At 50.1% G+C, this 19091-nt stretch overlaps 1 long non-coding RNA gene across 1 annotated transcript; it reads right to left on the reverse strand.

Moving 5' to 3' along the window:
* Positions 1 to 17343: 17343 nt before the first annotated feature.
* LOC117882990 lies at positions 17344 to 18851 on the reverse strand. Its single transcript, XR_004647153.1, has 4 exons — positions 18367 to 18851; positions 18212 to 18269; positions 17636 to 17736; positions 17344 to 17517 (listed from the first exon to the last, which is right to left on the reverse strand). It is a non-coding gene; the product is annotated as an uncharacterized LOC117882990 (long non-coding RNA).
* Between the last annotated feature and the right edge of the window lie 240 nt (positions 18852 to 19091).

Genomic DNA, 19091 nt, shown 5'->3' on the forward strand with positions numbered 1-19091 from the left:
GTCAGGTGGCAGGGGTGGGGAGATGGATCGGAGCAGTCAGGGGACAGGGAGCAGAGGGGTTTAGATGGGTTGGGAGTTCTGGGGGGGGCTGTCAGGGGGTGGGGAGTGGTTGGATGGGGCGTGGGAGTCCCAGGGGTCTGTCTGGGGGTGGGGGTGTGGATAAGGGTTGGGGCAGTCAGGGGACAAGAGGCAGGGAGGCTTAGGGAGTGGAGTCCTGGGGGGCAGTTAGGGGCAGGGGTCCCAGGAGGGGGCTGTCAGGGGACAAGGAACGGGGGGAGGGTTGGGGGTTCTGGGGGGGCGGGAAGTGGGAGGGGCAGGGGCGGGGCTAGGGCGGGGCTCCTCCCGTCCTCTTTTTTTCTTGCTGAAATATGGTAACCCTAACTTCACAGGCAAAGCCTTGACGGTAATCTTGTAAAGGACATGTGCACCAGTGCTGGAAGTTTCTCCCTGAGCAGTACCCGTAGGGGGAGCGCTGCTGTGACCCCTGGAGTGGCGCCTCTATAGCGTGCTATAAGGGGAGCCACATGCTCCCCCCACCCTCAGTTCCTTCTTGCCGGACCAACTCAAACAGAAGGGAAAGAGGGCGGGATGTGGAATAGACATGAGCAACACATCTCGAAGAATGCCAGTTACGGAACAGGTAACTGTCCTTTCTTCTTCGAGTGCTTGCTCATGTGCATTCCACAGTAGGTGATTGCAAGCTATGTCTGATGGAGGTGGGTAGGAGTTCACAGATTCCCTGGCTGAAGCACAGCTCTACCAAAAATAACGTCATCCCTGGGGTGGGAGACGATCACATACTGCAACGTGAACGTGTGCACTGAGGACCAGGTAGCAGCTCTACAGATGTCCTGGATAGGGACATGGGTCACAAAGGCCGCCGCCGAGGCCTGAGCCCATGTCGAGTGAGCCCTTATGATAGGTGATGCGGAAACCCCTGCTAGGTCGTACCATATGTGGATGCACGATGTAATCCACCAGGAAAGCCTCTGGGTGGAGATCGGTTGACTCCTCATGCGCTCGGCTGAAGCAACAAAGAGTTGTGAAGAGCTGCGGAACGGCTTAGTCCAATCCAGATAAAAAGCCAGTGCTCTGCGCACATCGAGCGTATGGAGGCAACATTCCTTGTTAGAGGCATGAGGTTTGGGGCAGAGGATAGACAGGAAGATGTCCTGGCCCATGTGAAAAGCGGAGACCACCTTCGGGAGGAATGCCAGGTGTGGGCGGAGCTGAACCTTGTCCTTGTGAAAGACTGTGTAAGGGGGGGTCACAGGTCAGGGCCCTGAACTCTGAGACCTGCCAGGCTGACGTGATGGCCACAAGGAAGGCCACCTTCCATGAAAGGTGAGACCATGAGCATGTGGCCAGAGGTTCAAACGGGGGCCCCGTGAGGCAGGATAACACCAAATTTAGATTCCACTGAGGGACAGGGGTTCTAGCATAAGGACAGGACCAGTTTAGCCCTTTGAGGAAATGCCCAGTCATGGCATGGGAGAAAACTGAGCAGCCCTGGACTGGCGGATGGAACGCCAAAATAGCCGCCAGGTGCACCCTAATGGAGGAAGGGGCCAGGCTTTGAGTTCTAAGGTGAAGAAGGTACTCAAGGATAAGTTGGAGCGGGGCAGACATTGGAGAAATACCCCGCTCGCCTGCCCACCTGGAGAACCTGGACAACTTCGCCAGGTAGGTTTGGCACGTGGATGGCTTTCTACTTTCGAGGAGGACACGCCTGACCCCTTCCGAACACCTTCTCTCCTCCGCATCTAGCCATTGATCAGCCACGCTGTCAAATGGAGGGTGGCCAGATTGGGGTGGAGGAAGCGGCCCTGGTCCTGAGAGAGTAGGTCCGGGTGGAGTGGCAACGGCCACGGTGGGGCCACGAGCAAACCCAGGAGGGTCCCGTACTAATGTTGCCGGGACCAAGCTGGGGCAATCAGGAGGACAAGTGCCTTGTCCGTTTTCACTTTCTCCAGGACCTTGCCAATGAGGGGAAACGGGAGAAAGGTGTAAAGGAGTTGACCCAACCATGACAGGAGGAAGGCATCTGAGATCCCGTTCCTCCCCACCCCCTATCTGGAACAGAACCTGTGGCAACGACAGTTCTGCCGGGTCGCAAACAGGTCTACTTGGGGAGAGCCCCACACTCGGAAGAGCCAGTTAGCAACCACTCGTGTTGGGAGGAGAAAACCCTGCTCAAGCGATCGGCCTGTGTGCTGTTGACTCCTGGCAGGTGGAAAGCCTTCAGGGAGATGTTGTGGGCTATACAGAACTCCCAGAGGCTGAGGGCTTCCAGGCAGAGGGCCAAGGACCTCGTCCTGTCTTGCCTGTTGATGTAAAACATCACAGCAGTGTTGTCTGTGAATATCTGACCACCTTGCCGTGCAGCTGTGAGCTGAACGCCACTCAGGCTAAGCGTACCACCCTGAGTTCCCTGACGTTTATGTGAAGGGACAGCTCCGTGGCTGACCACATCCCTTGGGTCTGTGAGTTCCCTATGTGGGCCCCCCAGCCCAGGTCCGACACGTCGGACACTAGGTCTAGTGACAGGGTTGGGTCCCGGAAGGGAGTTCCCTGGAGCATATTGGCCGAGCAGGACCACCATTGTAGCATGGCGATCACCCGTGCCAGTACCAAGAGGACCTTGTCCAGTTTGTCCCGGGCCTGGGAAAACTCTGAGGCCAACCAGAGTTGGAGGGGCCTCATCCAAAGCCTGGTGTGGCGGACCACATATGTGCACACCGCCATGTGGCTCAGAAGCCGCAGGCATGCCCTGGCTGTGGTGACGGGGAACTCCGTGACCGAGGCTATAAGCCCCTTCAGGGTCTGGAACCTGTGAATTCTATGTGCTGCACTGGGACCAATGTTGACTTGGCCTCGTTTACTAGGAGGCCTAGGTTGGCACACGTAGCTAAGAGCAGGTCCACGTCGTTCTGTACCGGGGACCGTGAGCTGCCCTTGAGCAGCCAGTCGTCGAGGTAGGGGAATATCTGTACCCCTTGGCATCAGAGGTAGGCCGCCACTACCGTCATACACTTTGTGAATACCCTGGGGGCGGTGAACAAGCCAAATGGGAGGACCATAAATTGGTAGTGGTCCTGTCCCACTAGGAAATGGAGGACGCGTCTATGCCCCTCGAATGTATGGATATGGAAGTATGCGTCCTGAAGGTCCAGGGCCTCATACCAATCGCCAGGGTCCAGAGTGGGTATGATACACACCAGAGAGACCATGCGGAACCGGCATTTTGCCATGAACCGATTGAAGTCTCGCAGATCCAGGATGGTTTTTGCCTTGGGGATCAGGAAGTAACGGGAGTAAAAGCCTTTCCCCCGGAACTCCCATGGAACCTTCTCCACAGATCCCAAGCTGAGGAGCTGACCCAGTACCTGCTGTAGCAGGGGTAAATGCGACGGATACCCCTTGCCGTCCGAGGGTGGGGGTGAGACAAATTGTAGCGTGTAACCCTGGGAAATGGTGTTGAGGACCCATTGGTCCAATGCTATTCGGGACCATTCCGTAAGGAATGCACACAAGTGGTTGCTGAAGGCAAACTTTATTGGTAGGAGGGTCCTCTTGGGGGTCACCGGGGTACCCTCCTGCAACCAGTCAAAACTGCCTCTTGCCCTGCTGCTTGCCCCTGGAGGGCCCAGGCTATGGGGCACTGCGAGACTGCCTCTGCTGTCGCCTCTTTTGGGTCTTGGACCTCTTGTAGGCGTGCTCGTATCTCGGCTAGGGTGCAGAGATGGAGGCTTGCGTCTTAGGCTTGTCCTTGGGCAGGACGTAGAGCCCGAGGGTTTGAAGGGTAGTACGTGAATCCTTCATGCCATGGAGCCTCACGTCTGTTTGTTCTGCGAACAGGTCCTTGCCGTCAAAGGGAAGATCCTGCATCACAGACTGCACCTCTGTGGAGAGCCCGGACAGCAGTAGCCACGATGCCCTCCGCATGGACACGGCCGAGGCCATGTACTGAGCAGCCGTGTCAGCTGCATCCAATGCCGCCTGCAGAGTAGCCTTTGCGGTGGTGGCGCCCTCCTCCACCAGCACCTTAAAATCCTTCCTTTCGCGCTCCGGAAGGGAGGGCTCGAATTTCAGCAGTGACCCCCACAAGTTAAACTCATATTGACTGAGGAGGGCCTAGTGGTTGGCCACCCGGAGCTGGAAGCTGGCCAACAAATAAAGCTTCCTGCCAAACTAGTCCAGTCTTTTAGAGTCTTTATTTTGGGTGTTGGTCCTAGTTGACTCTGTCTTTCCCTATGATTTACGGATTCCACCACTAGGGAGTTGGGGGCCAGGTGGGAATAAAGGTATTCGTGCCCTTTCGTGGGCACGAAGTATTTGAGCTCTGCCTTTTTCAATATTGGGGCGAGGGAAGCCAGCGTTCGCCAGAGGGCATTGGAGATGTTAGCCACCTCTTCATGCAGCGGGAGGGCCACTCTGCCTGGTACCGAGGATGAGAGCACGTTAAACAGCGAGTCTGAGGGTCCCTCCATCTCCTCAGACTGGAGTTGGAGACTGGATGCAGCTCGCTTTAGTAGCTCCTGATGAGCCCTGACGTCCTCCTACGGTGCGGAGGAGGGTGGGGCTGCAATTTTGTCATCCGGTGTGGGGGAGGGGGCCAGTATGGGGTTTTGCACGTCGGCCAGTGCCACGGGATCCACCCCTTTGCTGGACTCCTCATGTGGTGCCTAGGATCCATGCGGCACCAGCTGGTCGGGTTGGCCCAGCTGAGTCTTAGGGCACTGCATGTAGGTCGAGGTCGGGGTTACCAATGACCTATTAGTGCCGTGGGAGCGGTACGAGCGATGGTACTGAGAGCGACATCTGCCATGGGACCGGGACTCCGACGTCGATGAACAGTGCTGCCTCGAGCTACTACTCTTCGAGATGCTTCGACGCCTGGATCTGCGATGATGTGGAGCTGGCAATCTCCGCCAGGAGCTGTGGGCACGGTACCTCGAGGCGAGAGCTGGAGTGTGACCGGCGCCTGTGTCGGGAGTGGCTTTGGTAGCTCCTCCGAGAATGGGAGCGTCTACGGTGTCTGCCCCTGTCCAACCGATACGCTGTACTTGGCGTGGAGTGGTGCCTGGATCTGTGCTCCGACGGCACCCGACCAGACAACCTGTTGGGGGACGAAAGTGGAGCTTGGAGGCTGTGTTTTGACAGGACACTGAGCGGCGAGCGGGCCTGAGATCTGACCGGGATCTGCGTCAGGTCGGTGTCGACTGCCGAGAGCCCAGCGGCGGCTTGCCTCTAGAGCGGGGTCTGGGTGCTGGCGGTGCCCCGGGCACCTGCAGAGTCATAATGTCCTTGGCCGCCTGCAGAGGCTCTGGCGTCAAAGGCATGCGGATGTCTGGAAAGGCCTGAGTCAACTCAACCGGGCTGCTCCACTCAACCTGAGTCGGAGCTCTAGAGCCCGGGGGGTGGGGACAGGGGCTGCCCGATGTGGATCTAGCCTCACCTCTTGCTTTCTTTCGACGCCTTTGACAGGACGGTGCCTTTCTCTGCTTCTTGGACGGGGAGTGGTGCCGGCCACCGGAAGGTGCCGGGAGATCGCTGCGCACCAAATATGAAGTGCCCGGTGCAGATTCCGCTCGGCGCACCGGGGTTGGAGCATGACTCCATGCTTGGCGACTCCATGAGAAGGGACCGAAGTCTAATGTCTCTCTCTTTTTTATTTCTGGGTTTAAAGGACCTGCAGATCTTACAGCAGTTGCTGATGTGAGATTCGCCCAAGCAGCGGAGACAGTCGGTGTGCAGGTCACTTCTAGGCATCGAATGCCTGCAAGACTTGCATGATTTAAACCCTGGGGCCCGGGGCATGCCCCGGCCTGAACACTAACTAACTAATTAAGCTGAAACTTTATTGAACTAACTAACACAGGTACTACTAACAACTAAACGAGTTCTGAGACGAGCTGCAGCAAAGCTGGAGCAAGTAGTTCCAATTCACCGTCACTGGCGGCAAGAAGGAACTGAGAGTTGGGGGAGTGCGCAGCTCCCCTTATAGCGCGCTATAGAGATGCCACTCCAGGGGTTGCAGCAGCGCTCCCCCTACAGGTACTGCTGAGGGAAAAACTTCTGGCACCGGTGCACGTGGCGAGCACGCACTTGAGCAAGCACTCGAAGAATTGGTTGTCCCAACCAGGATGCAGTGCTTCCCTGCTTTTTCTGGTCCCAGAATTCAGTGTTGTTCTCTGTTCTCCATTCTGTATGTAAACTGAGATGTCTTCCTGTCCCATCTTCCATGCAGATGAGGCTGTGGGAGTTGTCTCTACTCTCCATTCTGTATGCTAATGGAGATGTCTTAATCTTGTCACCCTTGTCAGGAGGGGTCTAGGTGTGTCTCCCAACGCCCTTCACTGCTCTCTGCAAGTTTTGTCCTCTGATATGTTTTTGTTTATGCAGAGGATGGGGCGGAGGGGAGTGTCTTTCATGAGTCAGGCTGTATACTGCACCCTGGTTCCCCAAGAACGCAGAGGTGTCTGGTATCAAGTCCCCTCGTTGATGGGGTGCTTGCGCTGAGCGAGTATCCCCATCACATCCTTCCTCCGTGGTGCCGGGTCTGATCCTCCATCCATTGCAGCCGCCGCATCAGTCGTTGTATCCAACAAACCAGCAGAACCAGACCAATTGCTAATATAATTTGGAAACAGATGATCACCACAATGGGGTGAAGCATGAAATTTAAAAATCCTGTTGCTCTGGGGCTCCACCCAAGCAAAGTCTCCCACCAAGAGTGATGTCCTGTGTTTTTACCTTAATGGCAATGAGACCCATTCCCAGTGAAATGGGGGAAACCTCCTTGTTGAGCTCAGGATAGGCATTTAAATGTTGTACAGTCCATATAGGCACAGAAAACTTAATATCACAACTAACAATGGTGGTTACATTATAGAAACCTATATGTCTTGCATCTGAAGAAGTGAGGTTCTTACCCACGAAAGCTTATGCTCCCAGTACTTCTGTTAGTCTCAAAGGTGCCACAGGACCCTCTGTTGCTTATTATAGAAACCGCGATTCACCTAAGGCACCATAGGTGGACCCAATGTCCATTAATTAATACAATATTACATCTTGTCCTTACACACACACATGCTTTACCAATATAGACAATAACAGACCCCTCTTCCTAGATAAATCTAAGGAACGTTGAGACTTATTCCCAGGTTACCCATTCATCCCAACCCTTATGGCTAGTTCCAATCAGGGGAGCACATGCAGGTGAAATGTGAATTTAAACCAAATTGCTGGCATGAGCTCATCACCATGTGTGCCCTTTAATGGAATTACCCAGTCTGGGGAACCTTGCTGAATCAAGTCATGTCCAGCTAAAGTCCAGTTCAGCAGTTCCCAGTTCACAACAAATTGTGTGATATTCTTGCCTGCTGGCGTGATCAGAGACCGCTGCAGTTCCTCTCTGGGTAACGGAGGTGTCTGAGTTCCAATGACAATGATGACAGGTAGGGGCATGGTTGTTCCCCAAACAGCAGAGGAAACCGGATTACCCTGCACCTTCCGCCACCCCGGAGGCTGTCAGTGGGTGTGTTTGATGGTGTACGTCCTGTTCGAGATTACAACGGCTTACAGAAGAATGGGTTGGAGTCTGGGGTGGTCTTAGTTTCATAACAAAACTTGAGTGACTCTCCGGTGGCACTCTGCGTGCAATTGGCAACGCTTTCCCCAATTATCACTTCAAAAGTTTTTTTTTCTCTTAATTAATTGGCCTCTCAGAGTTGGTAAGACAACTCCCACCTGTTTATGCTCTCTGTATGTGTGTATATATATCTCCTCAATATATGTTCCATTCTATATGCATCCGAAGAAGTGGGCTGTAGTCCACGAAAGTTTATGCTCTAATAAATTTGTTAGTCTCTAAGGTGCCACAAGTACTCCTGTTCTTCTTTTAGCTAAATGTCTAACCACCTACCCTGTGTGGCCAATCTAATAGCTCGACATTTAGGGGGATGTTTTCAAAGGCATAAAGAGTAGCAGTTAGACACCTAACTCATTGGGAGTTGTTGCTCTTGGCACTGAAGATCAGCCCCTTAATTTCTAGCACTTGCATTCTCCATTAATTACATCCCTAATACTGAAGGCAGTTTTTAAAACAAGTCTCATCTCTTGGGGAAGGGGCTCTTGAAAAACATTTGACAGCAGGTCCTTTGCTAATTTGGGGTTTGTTTGGATGGAGGTCCGCAGATGAGCAACGGAACATTCACAGGTTTTTCCATGTCACTGAGAAAAGTTCGTCTCTTATTCAGTGATTTTATTCTTCTTGCATGATTTTAAATAACAGCTACCACTGATCAGTCTCATTGTTAACCTCTTATCCCAGTCGAATATTTGAAGTACTCTTGGAAACTGATATCAGACAGTCAGTTTGTACAGCCCATCTGTTCACTGTGAAAAGAGCTTGATTCATTAGGTCCTGTAGTCCTTAGCATGATTCGGGAAAGACTGGAGTAAATTCACTTCCAAAGGAGATCTCCGTATTTTAAAGACTGAAGATATTGATGGGAGGCCACTCTTTGTCTGGCCTTCCATTCACACATAGCTCAGAAAATACTCAAGTTGTGTGCTTTTTTTTCCTATTTAAATTTTTAATTAAAAGAGACATAGTACAGCAGAGAGATACACCTGGAATATCATTAACGATAGATCGTCTTTTCTTTATCATAAAATACAGGATACTGGGCTAGCTGGACCTTTGATCTGACCCAGTCTGGCCATTCTTATGTCCAGGGCTAGTTTTAAAGTCTGAAATAATGAGACTTCCCCGCTATCCTATAGCCCCCACCACATCTCCCCAGGCATTTTTCCTGCTGCTCAGGGTAAATCGTCCTTTTCTTAATTTCACCCCAGTCCTCCTAGTTATACCCTCCACTCTCCATCCTAAATCATTATTGTTATTTGTATTCCTGCAGCACTAGGAGCCTGCCCCACTGCGCTAGGTGCTGTACAAACACATAACAAAAAGACGGTTATTCCCCACAGCATTTATCATCTCAGTATAAGGCAAGAGACCACAGACGGACGGAGACGGGCAGCTGGGGAGTACAGGGAAATGATCAGACAATACTGGTCGGCGTGGCAGGCCGTGGTATCAGTGCACCAGCAGCCTGACGGTTCTCACTTGTTTTCTGCAGGCATCGTGGCGCAGGAGAGTTCTGAGGGTGGATAATGAGTTCGTTTTGCAGGCGTTTATGGGGCGCTCCTCCCAAGAGGGAGGGGCCACACGTATTTAGAATCCCTTAGGTTCCTTCACCGTCCCGCCAACGCAGAGAGACACGGTGCAGATTTTAAAGGGTTCAGCCTCCACCACCAGGGCCACATATTCAAAGGTGCTCAGCACCCAACGTGCCGACTGCCTTTGAAACTCTGGCCTTGGGTCATTTGCTTAGCTAAGGTCTGCCTGGTTCGCTCTCAGTCTCTGCGTCTGTGAGACATTCCTCCTCCCAGTTCACAAAGCTGGACAGGAAACTTCATGATCCTTTTTGACCAATCCCAGCACTGAAACGAGCAAGGATGGACAGCGCATAAAGTTTTTACTAGGCCAAGCCAGTGCAGACTAAATGAGGCCAGAGTTCCCAAACTGCCCTGGCCTTGCTGAGCTAACACCTATTCCCCATGGTCCAGCCAAATAGCTCCAAATCCTGGCATTTATTTTAAATAAGCCTCAGAAATTTCACTAATAACCACATGAAGGGACCCTTCCGGTCATGCTGTTAAGCACTCCAAAGTCAGATGCTGCTGGTTTTCTTACAGTTCTAGGTAAAGTTTGGGGTGGCTGCCTATTATTAATATTACAGTAGCACCTAGAGGCCGTGACAGAGATTGGGCCCCACCATGCAAGGAGCTGTACAAACACATAGCAAGAGATAATCCCAGGTCTGAAGAGTTTACAGTCTAAATGGGACATAAAGGATCATTATCCCCATTTTACAGCCGGGGAATGAAAGCACAGAAAGACAATATGAGCTGCTCAAGGTCACGCAGTGGGTTTGGAGCAGATTTTGGAACTGACCCTAGATCTCTTGAGTCCCTACCCAGTGCACTAACCACAAGCATGTCCTTCTCCTAGACCAATGGTGGGCAACCTGTGGCCCATTAGGGTAACCCGCTGGCAGGCCGCGAAACAGTGTTGGCATTGACCATCCACAGGCACAGCCACTAGCAACTTCCAGTGGCTGCAGTTCAGCATTTCCGGCCAATGGGAGCTGCGGGAAGCAGCGCAGGCCGCAGGGATGTGCTGACCGCCACTTCCCGCAGCTCCCATTGGCCAGGAATGGGGAACCACGGCCACTGGGTGCTGCAGGCGGCCATGCCTGTGGATGGTCAATGTCAAATTGTCTCGCGACCCACCACTGGATTACCCTGACGAGCTGTGTGCGGCCCGCGGGCTGCAGGTTGCCCACGACAGTCCTAGACTGATATCAGACACCTTTGTGTTCTTGGGGAAATAGGGTGCATTATCCAGCCTGACTCATGAAAGACACCCACCCCCCAGCCTATGCTTAAACGAAAACCCATCAGAGGAAAAAACTTGCAGAGAGCAGTGAAGGGCATTGGGAGACACACCTAGACCCCTCCTGACAAGGGTGACAAGATTAAGATGTCTCCATTAGCATACAGAATGGAGAGCAGAGACAACTCCCCTCGCCTCATCTGCATGGAAGATGGGACAGGAAGACATCTCAGTTTACATACAGAATGGAGAACAGAGAACCACACTGAATTCTGGAACCAGAAAAAGCAGGGAAGCACTGCATCATGGGAATCTCTGCTCCAGATGCTAATGAACCTATGTCTGCAAACACCCAGCTCAGCAATTATCAGACCAATTCTAGTAATGAATCCTTAATTGATATCCAAATACTGAAGCAGCCTAGTTGCATTGTGAGCTCCCTGGAAGAAAACACCACTCATAGCCAAGAGTAATCAGCTCCTATTGTCTAGCCTAAAGAAAACCCTTGAGTCATCAGTTTACCTATAAACAAATCTAGTGTTCTCCCTTCAACCAGTGTATTTTCTCTACAAAAATCCTTACTCACCCTCCAGTCAGGGTTCTGATGCTTAGATCCAAACTATGCATCAGTTCCACTGGAAATCCATCTTCTCCTGACTGATCGTGCTGGGGGCTCTGCCTGTCTCCAGCATTCAGGACCCTCAGCTACCACCATCATCTGGGAACCCTGACCAGTTCAAGCCTTGTGGAGTGGGTGATATAACCCCTCTTTCTCTCTCTCTGTTTTCCTTTCTACCTTAGGTATTGACCTTTAATCATGTATGTTATGTTGGTTTAGCCCTCCTTGTGTAGTTATCACTGTTATTCAATAAATAACTTCTGTGGTTAAGTTGGTTGCTTCTCTCTCTCTTGCTGAACTTTACTCGTTTGTGTTTTTAGCTTCCCCCATTAACTCTACAGCTACGCTTCTTTTACCTAAGCTAAAGATCCCTGCAGCACCCAAAATACCGTGGGGTTTGCTCATCGAGTAGGTTACTGCCAGTACAATTGTGTTGGGGGAGCGGGGATAGGGACGTGCTGAATTTGGGACACATAAGGGTAACATTTTGAAAGTGCTGCTCGACGCAGTCCATGGAGCCCAGGAGCATATAAGGAGAGACAACTTGAAAGTGCTGCTTCCTCCAGCCCAGTGAGTCCAAAGACATATAAGGGGTCAGCTTGACAGTGCTGATTGACCCGGTCCGCTCAGACTTGCTCTGTTAATGGGTGGGTGGCTGTGTGTGTGTGTTCATCCGGTTCTGGGGCTGGAGAAACCCAGCACTAGGGACCCTAGGTCCTGCAGGATAGCTCCATTGGGAGGGGACTTGCAGAAGGGAGAAGTAGAGCTCCATATAAAAACACAAATGACACAAGCAGTACATTGATAGGATTACGGAATCCCCTTCCCCAGAAGAATAACCCAAATAAATGAGCATACCCCAAAGTAATGGGTACATCTGGTAACAAGACCCAATCCACCCAGTCCTAATTGCAATCCATTCATAGTCAGCCATGTCAAGCAATGATCCCCAGCCCTACATCTCCAGGGGACTGTGTATGGACATGCACTGCTGTCCTCTGTTGCACAAAGCACATCAGACCAGATTAAGTATCTATTAGATGCTATTGTTTTCCTCTGAATAGCGGAGGAGCTGTTCCTTTCCCTCCTCAAGGGCTGCATTTCTGGAGCTCAGGGTCATGGGCCACATTTCCAACTGCCACAGGTAAGTGGGTGGCTAACAAGTGTGATGCCGCCTGTGTATCCATCCATGGAGCATTATGAATGGATCTGCAGAGCACTGGGTTCGAGAGGAACTTGATTAATGGCAGGAAAATGCCCAACAGTCTAAAACCAATAAAACTGATAAACCCTGGGATGAAATGTAGCAAAAGCCATTCCTATCTGCTCCGGGTTTCTGTCAGGATATTCAGAGGACCAGAAAATGTAAGTGGGTGATTTAAATTATCTGCAGTTACTTTAACTCCATAGTTAATCCATGGATCACAAATCTTCAATTACTGGAACAAACTCTTCCACTCAAGGAAGAAAAGTGAATGATGCAGGTGGAACTGAGACTGGATTGATTATAGCCTGATCAGGCGTATGTGTGACTTGGGTTTGAGGGCAACAGTCCTGAGGTTAGTTCTCATCATAAAAAATACCAGGCAGTTCGGCAAGATGATCTGTCCCCTGCACAGGTCTAGAGTCGCCAAGGGTGCTGCAGAGCAGAGCAGAGCGGGATGCAGCAGCAGAGCTCAGCAGAGAGGGGCAGAGCAGAGGGCAGTTGCACGTCAGGACTGAGAGTTGTGTGTTCAAGTCATCACCCTCCAGGTGCATTGTTTGGACTGGACTAGCAGGGGCGTGGCAGGCCACGGAGGATGGGTGATGCCTTGACACAGAGCTATTTTGATGGTGCCCACTGGATGCTAGGGAGATGGTGGAATTTGTGGGCCCCTTCTGTTAGTGGGCATGCTGGCAGGGTGGGATTCGATAGTATGGAAAACGGAAGTAGTATAAGAACCCTACTGTCAAGCAAACAGTAACACCTCCCTTTGGCCCCTTAAACCCCGACCACCTGTCACCTGAAGTCCCACCCATGGGGGGTATTACATCTGGGTTGAAGGCGGACACATGACCAGAAGCAAAGTGTGTCATGTGACCCCTCTAAGAACTCCTCCCACTTCCCTCTACCAATCAGGAGGGGTTTCAGCCACATAGGATTGCCCCGAGAGCAGATTTGACCAATCGGGGGTGTCCCGGGGCGGGGTGACCCATCCGGAAGTGGATAATGTGACCTCTCTAAGAACTCCTCCCACCGCCCTCTACCAATCGTGATGGGTTTCGGTCGCATAGGACCACCCCGAGAGCAGATTTGACCAATCGGGGGTATACCAGGGCGGGGGGACTCGACCAGAAGAGGGTCGTGGACCCCTTTAAAAACTCCTCCCAGCGCCCTTTGCCAATCAGAGTGCAGCACCATCACCCCATAAGTCCCAACGCCGGGGCATAAGAGGCCATCTTTTACCAAGAACGCGTGCTTTAGAAATCGTGGAAACATGGACTCTTTCACCACCCCCGTGAGAACTTCGGAGTTTGTTTTAGCCCCGAGGGCCTTTGACCATCCGTGGAGAAAGCGCTACATCAGCGACAGTTCCGAGGAGGAGGAGGGAGCGACCGAGGGGAGCCCTTTGGCCCAGCCGTTGATGGATATGCTGGAACCCGAAACCCAACTGCTTGTGAGACACCCCGATGAGCATGGTGGCCTCTTGTCGTCCACCCCCCTGGAGGAGGAAGGCGAACACAGCTCAGGGGAGTCACCGGATGACAAGGTCAATGGAAAAGACGTCGCTCAGGTAAATGAATGATTAAGAAGTGACAGTTGATGATGGGGTGTAATGGGGTTAGGAACCAGCGGGTTGTGTAAATCTAAAAACAAACAGTGGGGTGCTTACTTTCTTTTCTGAAAATCTCTCAACAGCTCGACAATGTCTTTCTAGAAGCCTTTGAGAATTTACACATCGGTAGCCCCTTGGGAATAAATAGACATAAGCAAAAATAGCTGATGCATGATATGAGACACAGATATCAAGACGAAAATCTGGAAAAGGACAAAATGGAAGAATGAACCAGCTCAGACTTCCTTATGGAGTCCATTTTTACAGGCGGCTGTAAAAGGTTGTGTTAAATCAGGCGATTAATAAAACGTATTTATTTAAGTGTGTCAATATGAATGTGTCCCCTTTCATATTTGTGTTAGTAAAAGACGGTACCAGTAAAAGTCATGCCTAGGCAGCTCTGTTAAAGAAAATATATTACACCCCCAGGGAAGTTGGGCGCTTGAGCGCTATTTCTGAGATGGCCGCTACTAAATCATCAGAGGCCGAACATAGTATAGCCCTCCTTTGCTGCGGGGACGATTTGCTAAGTAATTTTAAAAGGACCAGGTTTCTCTTTACACAGCTAGACATGTTTTCGGTCGGCAACCCCAGCTGTTACAAGCAGTTCTTTATACAGAGGTTGTCAACAACTGTAACACCACACAATATTCTCAAGCATAACAGACAGTGTTTGTTTGGCATTATCCAACACATTTTTTATAAAGTATCTTTTCCCGCAGTTGCTAGGCCCCGCGAGAATTGCAGAAAAGGGGTGTTTCCACCTCGTATCCATTCTTAAAAGCCGCAGGGCAGGGTTTTAAACCCTTCTTCTAGGACCCTCTTGTTGTAAATGACTTTCAAGTGAGTTTAGGACCCTGCAGTGGTGAGCAGCAGCTGGGGGGGGGGGGGGGGGGGGGGGTGGGGAATCCCAGGGGGGCCGGATTCTGGCAGTTAGGTGCCTAAAGCAGCAGTTAGGCACTTAAGCCCTTTGGTGAATTTGGCCCCAAGAGGTACCCTGAGTGATCAGTTCTAGGCACATCTTTTCCTTCAGTAACTGTCTAACAATGAAGTACGCATCGTAACCTTTGGAACTGTGCGCTAGGAACGTGTAGTCCCGGAACTCTTTGCCAATAAATGTCTCAACAAACATAGAAAGACTCTTGTTGCCCTTAAATTCCCAGGATTTTTCCGGCTTTAGGAACATAACAAAAATGTAATTGGGCATGTGCAACCCAGTCTCCTGTGTGCATTCAAAATCATAAAAAAATATGCATTTCTGATGATTCAGGCTTTCTAAGGTTGTCCATAAAACACAGTCTACATCACCAGCGATCAAACCCTGCCACTGCTTACAGCGCCTCCCTTTACACCTGTGCCGCTTGTCCACATAAGACTGACACTTATCACACAAAGTTTTAGACAGGCATTCGACTTGTTTTTTTGACGCACAGTCGACATGTCCATCTAAACATTCTTTGGATCGACAATACAGTTTACAGCTAGGACACCTCAGCTGCACGCCCATGCTGTCCAAGCACGTTACACAAAAACAGAGGCGGCAACAATACCTGCAAGAGTGGTCGTGACAGTACGCCATGTGGCAAAACTCACAATTTTTCACCCCGAAGAACTTTTTCATATCCAGAACCCCATAGTAATGATCATCGTGCAACAGGATGAAAAAAGTCTTGGGGTACACCGGGCCCTCTGTTTTAAAAAAACCGCATCTGCCTTTCGCCGTATACAGCACCACCTGTATATTGACTCCTAAATGCTGTTCAAATGTTGCTACGTCACTGAGCAGAACCTTTTTTTGATCTGACCACCCCAGTTTCTCATGCAACTTTCTCGCCCCCACTAACAATTCCGCATCTGTAGGTTTACGGTCGGACATAACGGCCAAGAGCCCACCCGCAAAACACAGATTGGTACCAGTGTAAGTCAGGTCTATTGAACATTGTCTCTTTTTATGGAGGATTTGACTACCGCGGATAGAATTTAAAACTCTACGAGCGCCCCTACCCCTGTTTTTTACAACTGTCACAACAAGGTGCAACGTCCCATCGAGATGCAACTCTCTATTGCTCTGTAGCAGCTTTGAGGCCTGAGTTAAGAAATCCTCAGCAGACAGCTCATCCCTACTTCTTCTGACTGAAAACAAAGGGTTAGTTAAATTTTGGCTCTCTAAACGTAACTGAACATAATCATCATAATCACCATTAACATCATCTAGAACTAACTGTATTCCCCTGTGTATGGCTTCAACAACCTGCTGAGCTGAATTTATTCAGTCAGGATTGACAAAACGAAATTCCTCACAATACACCGACCCCCCAAATCTAGGTAATTCACGTTGCCAACTTCTCACTCTCTCCATATACACCTCTGCATTTTCAGGGTTACTTGGGGGTTCCTCTATGGGACCGTCAGCGGCATCTTCTACATCAGATGCTATTTGAGAGTCAGACTCCGAGGGGCCTCCGTGAGGGTCATCAGGAGGAGACGGGGACCTTCTAGAGAGCCCTCTGGGGAATTTTCTAAATCAGACTCTGCGTGAGAGTCGGATTCCACCTCCCCATTTTCAGACAAGCCAGTTTGAGAGCCTCCAGTAGGGGGCATCTCTTTTTGTTTTTTTTTTTCCTCATTACCTCTTTAGCCTTTTTTAAAATTTTTACTGAGACCCTGGCCTGGAACTTTTTGGCCGCCATTTGTTTGTCCACCAAGAGCTGTCCCCCCTTTTGTTTACACCTGAGCTGATGTGTACCCTTGAGGGTGCCCTTTTTACCCAGGCCCCTTTCCACGGCTAGTCACGCCTGCTCAGAGCTAACTTTTGGAAAAATTGAAGTATTTTTCAAAAAGTCACCCGCCAGAGCTTTTGCATTTTTGACGTGGTTTCCAGCTCTCCTTTCTTTTAGACCCCTGAGGATATAGCAGCCACCAGTATTCTGAACAAAGCCTCATATTTTCCCCAAATCTTCATCAGTTTTTTGAATGAAACATCATACTTTTCCCAAATACTAGAATATGGGGGAGCTGTGACGAGCTTATGGTGTTGGGAGAATGGTCTGTCAGTCCTTGTTTTTTTATTCACAACCCCTAGAGCGCGTGCTCCAGGTTTGTGAATGTGTGTATTTTTGCTCACGTTCACAACCCCTAGAGCGCGTGCTCCAGGTTTGTGAATGTGAGCGTTTTTGCTCAGTTTTCTCAGGGCTTGGTGTGGTGGTGGCCACTGAGGAACTGGAGTTGTGTTTGCATGGCTGGTCTTTACCAGAATCTTTTATTTTGTCCTTGGGTTTGACGTATATGAGGTTTGGACTGCCCTCATGCTTCAGTGCTCAGGGCCGGCGCAACCCATTAGGCGACCTAGGTGGTCGCCTAGGGTGCTACAATTTGGGGGGCGGCGACCGCGGCGGTATTTCAGCGGCGGGACCTTCTGCCGCCTCTGTGGGGGGGTGGCATTTTGGGGTGGGACCTTCCGCCATCTAGGGCGGCAGAAAAGCTGGCGGCGCTCCTGCTTGTGCTGTTTTGTGTTAGCGTTGTTAAAGGTCTCAAAGCAGATTCCTGGTTCTTTGGCGGTTCTGGTGGAGGTGTCCCTGTAGCTTCGACTACAGTATTGTCAGGAAAGCTGCCCGTGCCTATGAGGGGGGAGAAAAGACATTTTATGAAACTGAACTTTACCATCTTTCTCACCCACACCTATGGATTTACTTAAAATACAAAACCTCATGAAACAAATAAGCAAAATATATTTACTGGGCTTCATCCATCAGTCATTGATGCTGGTGAATTTTCCTTTTCAGCTGTCTCTTTCCTTTTTCTTTTGAGCTTGTTTACCCTCTTGTGTTTTGACTGTACTGTGAAGCAAACAACATTATAAAACACATGAAACTGTCTTGTAAACTTAAAAAAATAAAATATTCGTTAGGGTGTTTTTCTATTTGAAAAGTCACAGCTTTAAACAAAATAATCCATTTCAGGCTGTACAACAAACACAGGTTTTGAGTTTATTTCTACCGCTTTAAAAAACAAACTCACAAACATTTTTTTAAAAAGACATCTCATTTTGCAAAATAAAAACCAAACTGCTTTTAAAATCCATTGAAAATACTTTACAATAAACCCACATGCATTTAAAAGGCACATGGTTGTTCTGTCCACTACCACCCCGCACCCACCCCTGCCTTGTGTGTTTGGGCCTTCAGGTTAAAGAACAAGCAAACATGTTAAGTTAGGATTACCCCCAAATCCCTATGCAACCTGTGTAATACCTGAAGGGTTTTTTTTTAATTTAACAGTATTAAGCACATCTATAGTTAAAATGGTTTTTACCTTGGCCTGGTGGTGAAATGCAGCTTAAAGTTCCTGGTTCCATGCTAAACAGATCACACTGCAATAAAGCCAGGCACCATCATTTACTAAGACGGCATGGCCAAAGAATGGCATTATAGAATATCTATTTTCAGAGTTCAAAACAGGGCGCATACCTCCTCTTGCAGTCCAGCAGCAATTCAAGAGCGTTTCTGTTGAAAGAGACAGGCTCCAAGCTCCCTGAGGTTTTTATACCATCCTAACTCTTTGTTTCAAAATAGTCAGCAGGTTGACTGGCTCACCCCTCCCTAGCATTCCCTTTTGTGGTCTGGGCTGGGGGAATAAGTTGTCTGCACAACTGGGCTGCTTTTCTTTTCTTTTTTTTTTTCTTTTAGTTCAAATACATTTTTCTGTAGGGCCTCTTACAGTACCCATTCCAAGTGGGGGCCCTTTGCAGATATCAATGAATGTCTTGGGGCTTGTTTTTTATCAAGTTCCCCCCTGGCGCTAAACGTTCTTGGGTTAGGCACAGACATTGCATAGCATAACCTATGGCAATAACAGTGTTTAATAGGATTTCCAAACACAGCTCAGCACACAGGCCCCCGAGTTTGCAGTTTATATCCACTGAAGTCCAAGTCACACAGTCATGGTGCCGCTGGGCTGGCAAAGGGCGCTGGGAGGAGTTTTTAAAGGGGTCACACGACCCTCTTCTGGGCGGGTCACCCCGCCGCGGGATACCCCCGATTGGTCAAATCTGCTCTCGGGGCAGTCCTATGTGGCTGAAACCCCTCCTGATTGGTAGAGGGAAGTGGGAGGAGTTCTTAGAGGGGTCACATGACACACTTTGCTTCCGGTCATGTGTCTGCCGTGAACCCAGAAGTAATACCCCCCATGGGTG

This window comes from Trachemys scripta, chromosome 9 (assembly GCF_013100865.1).
Source record: "Trachemys scripta elegans isolate TJP31775 chromosome 9, CAS_Tse_1.0, whole genome shotgun sequence".
In the NCBI taxonomy this organism is placed as follows: domain Eukaryota; kingdom Metazoa; phylum Chordata; order Testudines; family Emydidae; genus Trachemys; species Trachemys scripta.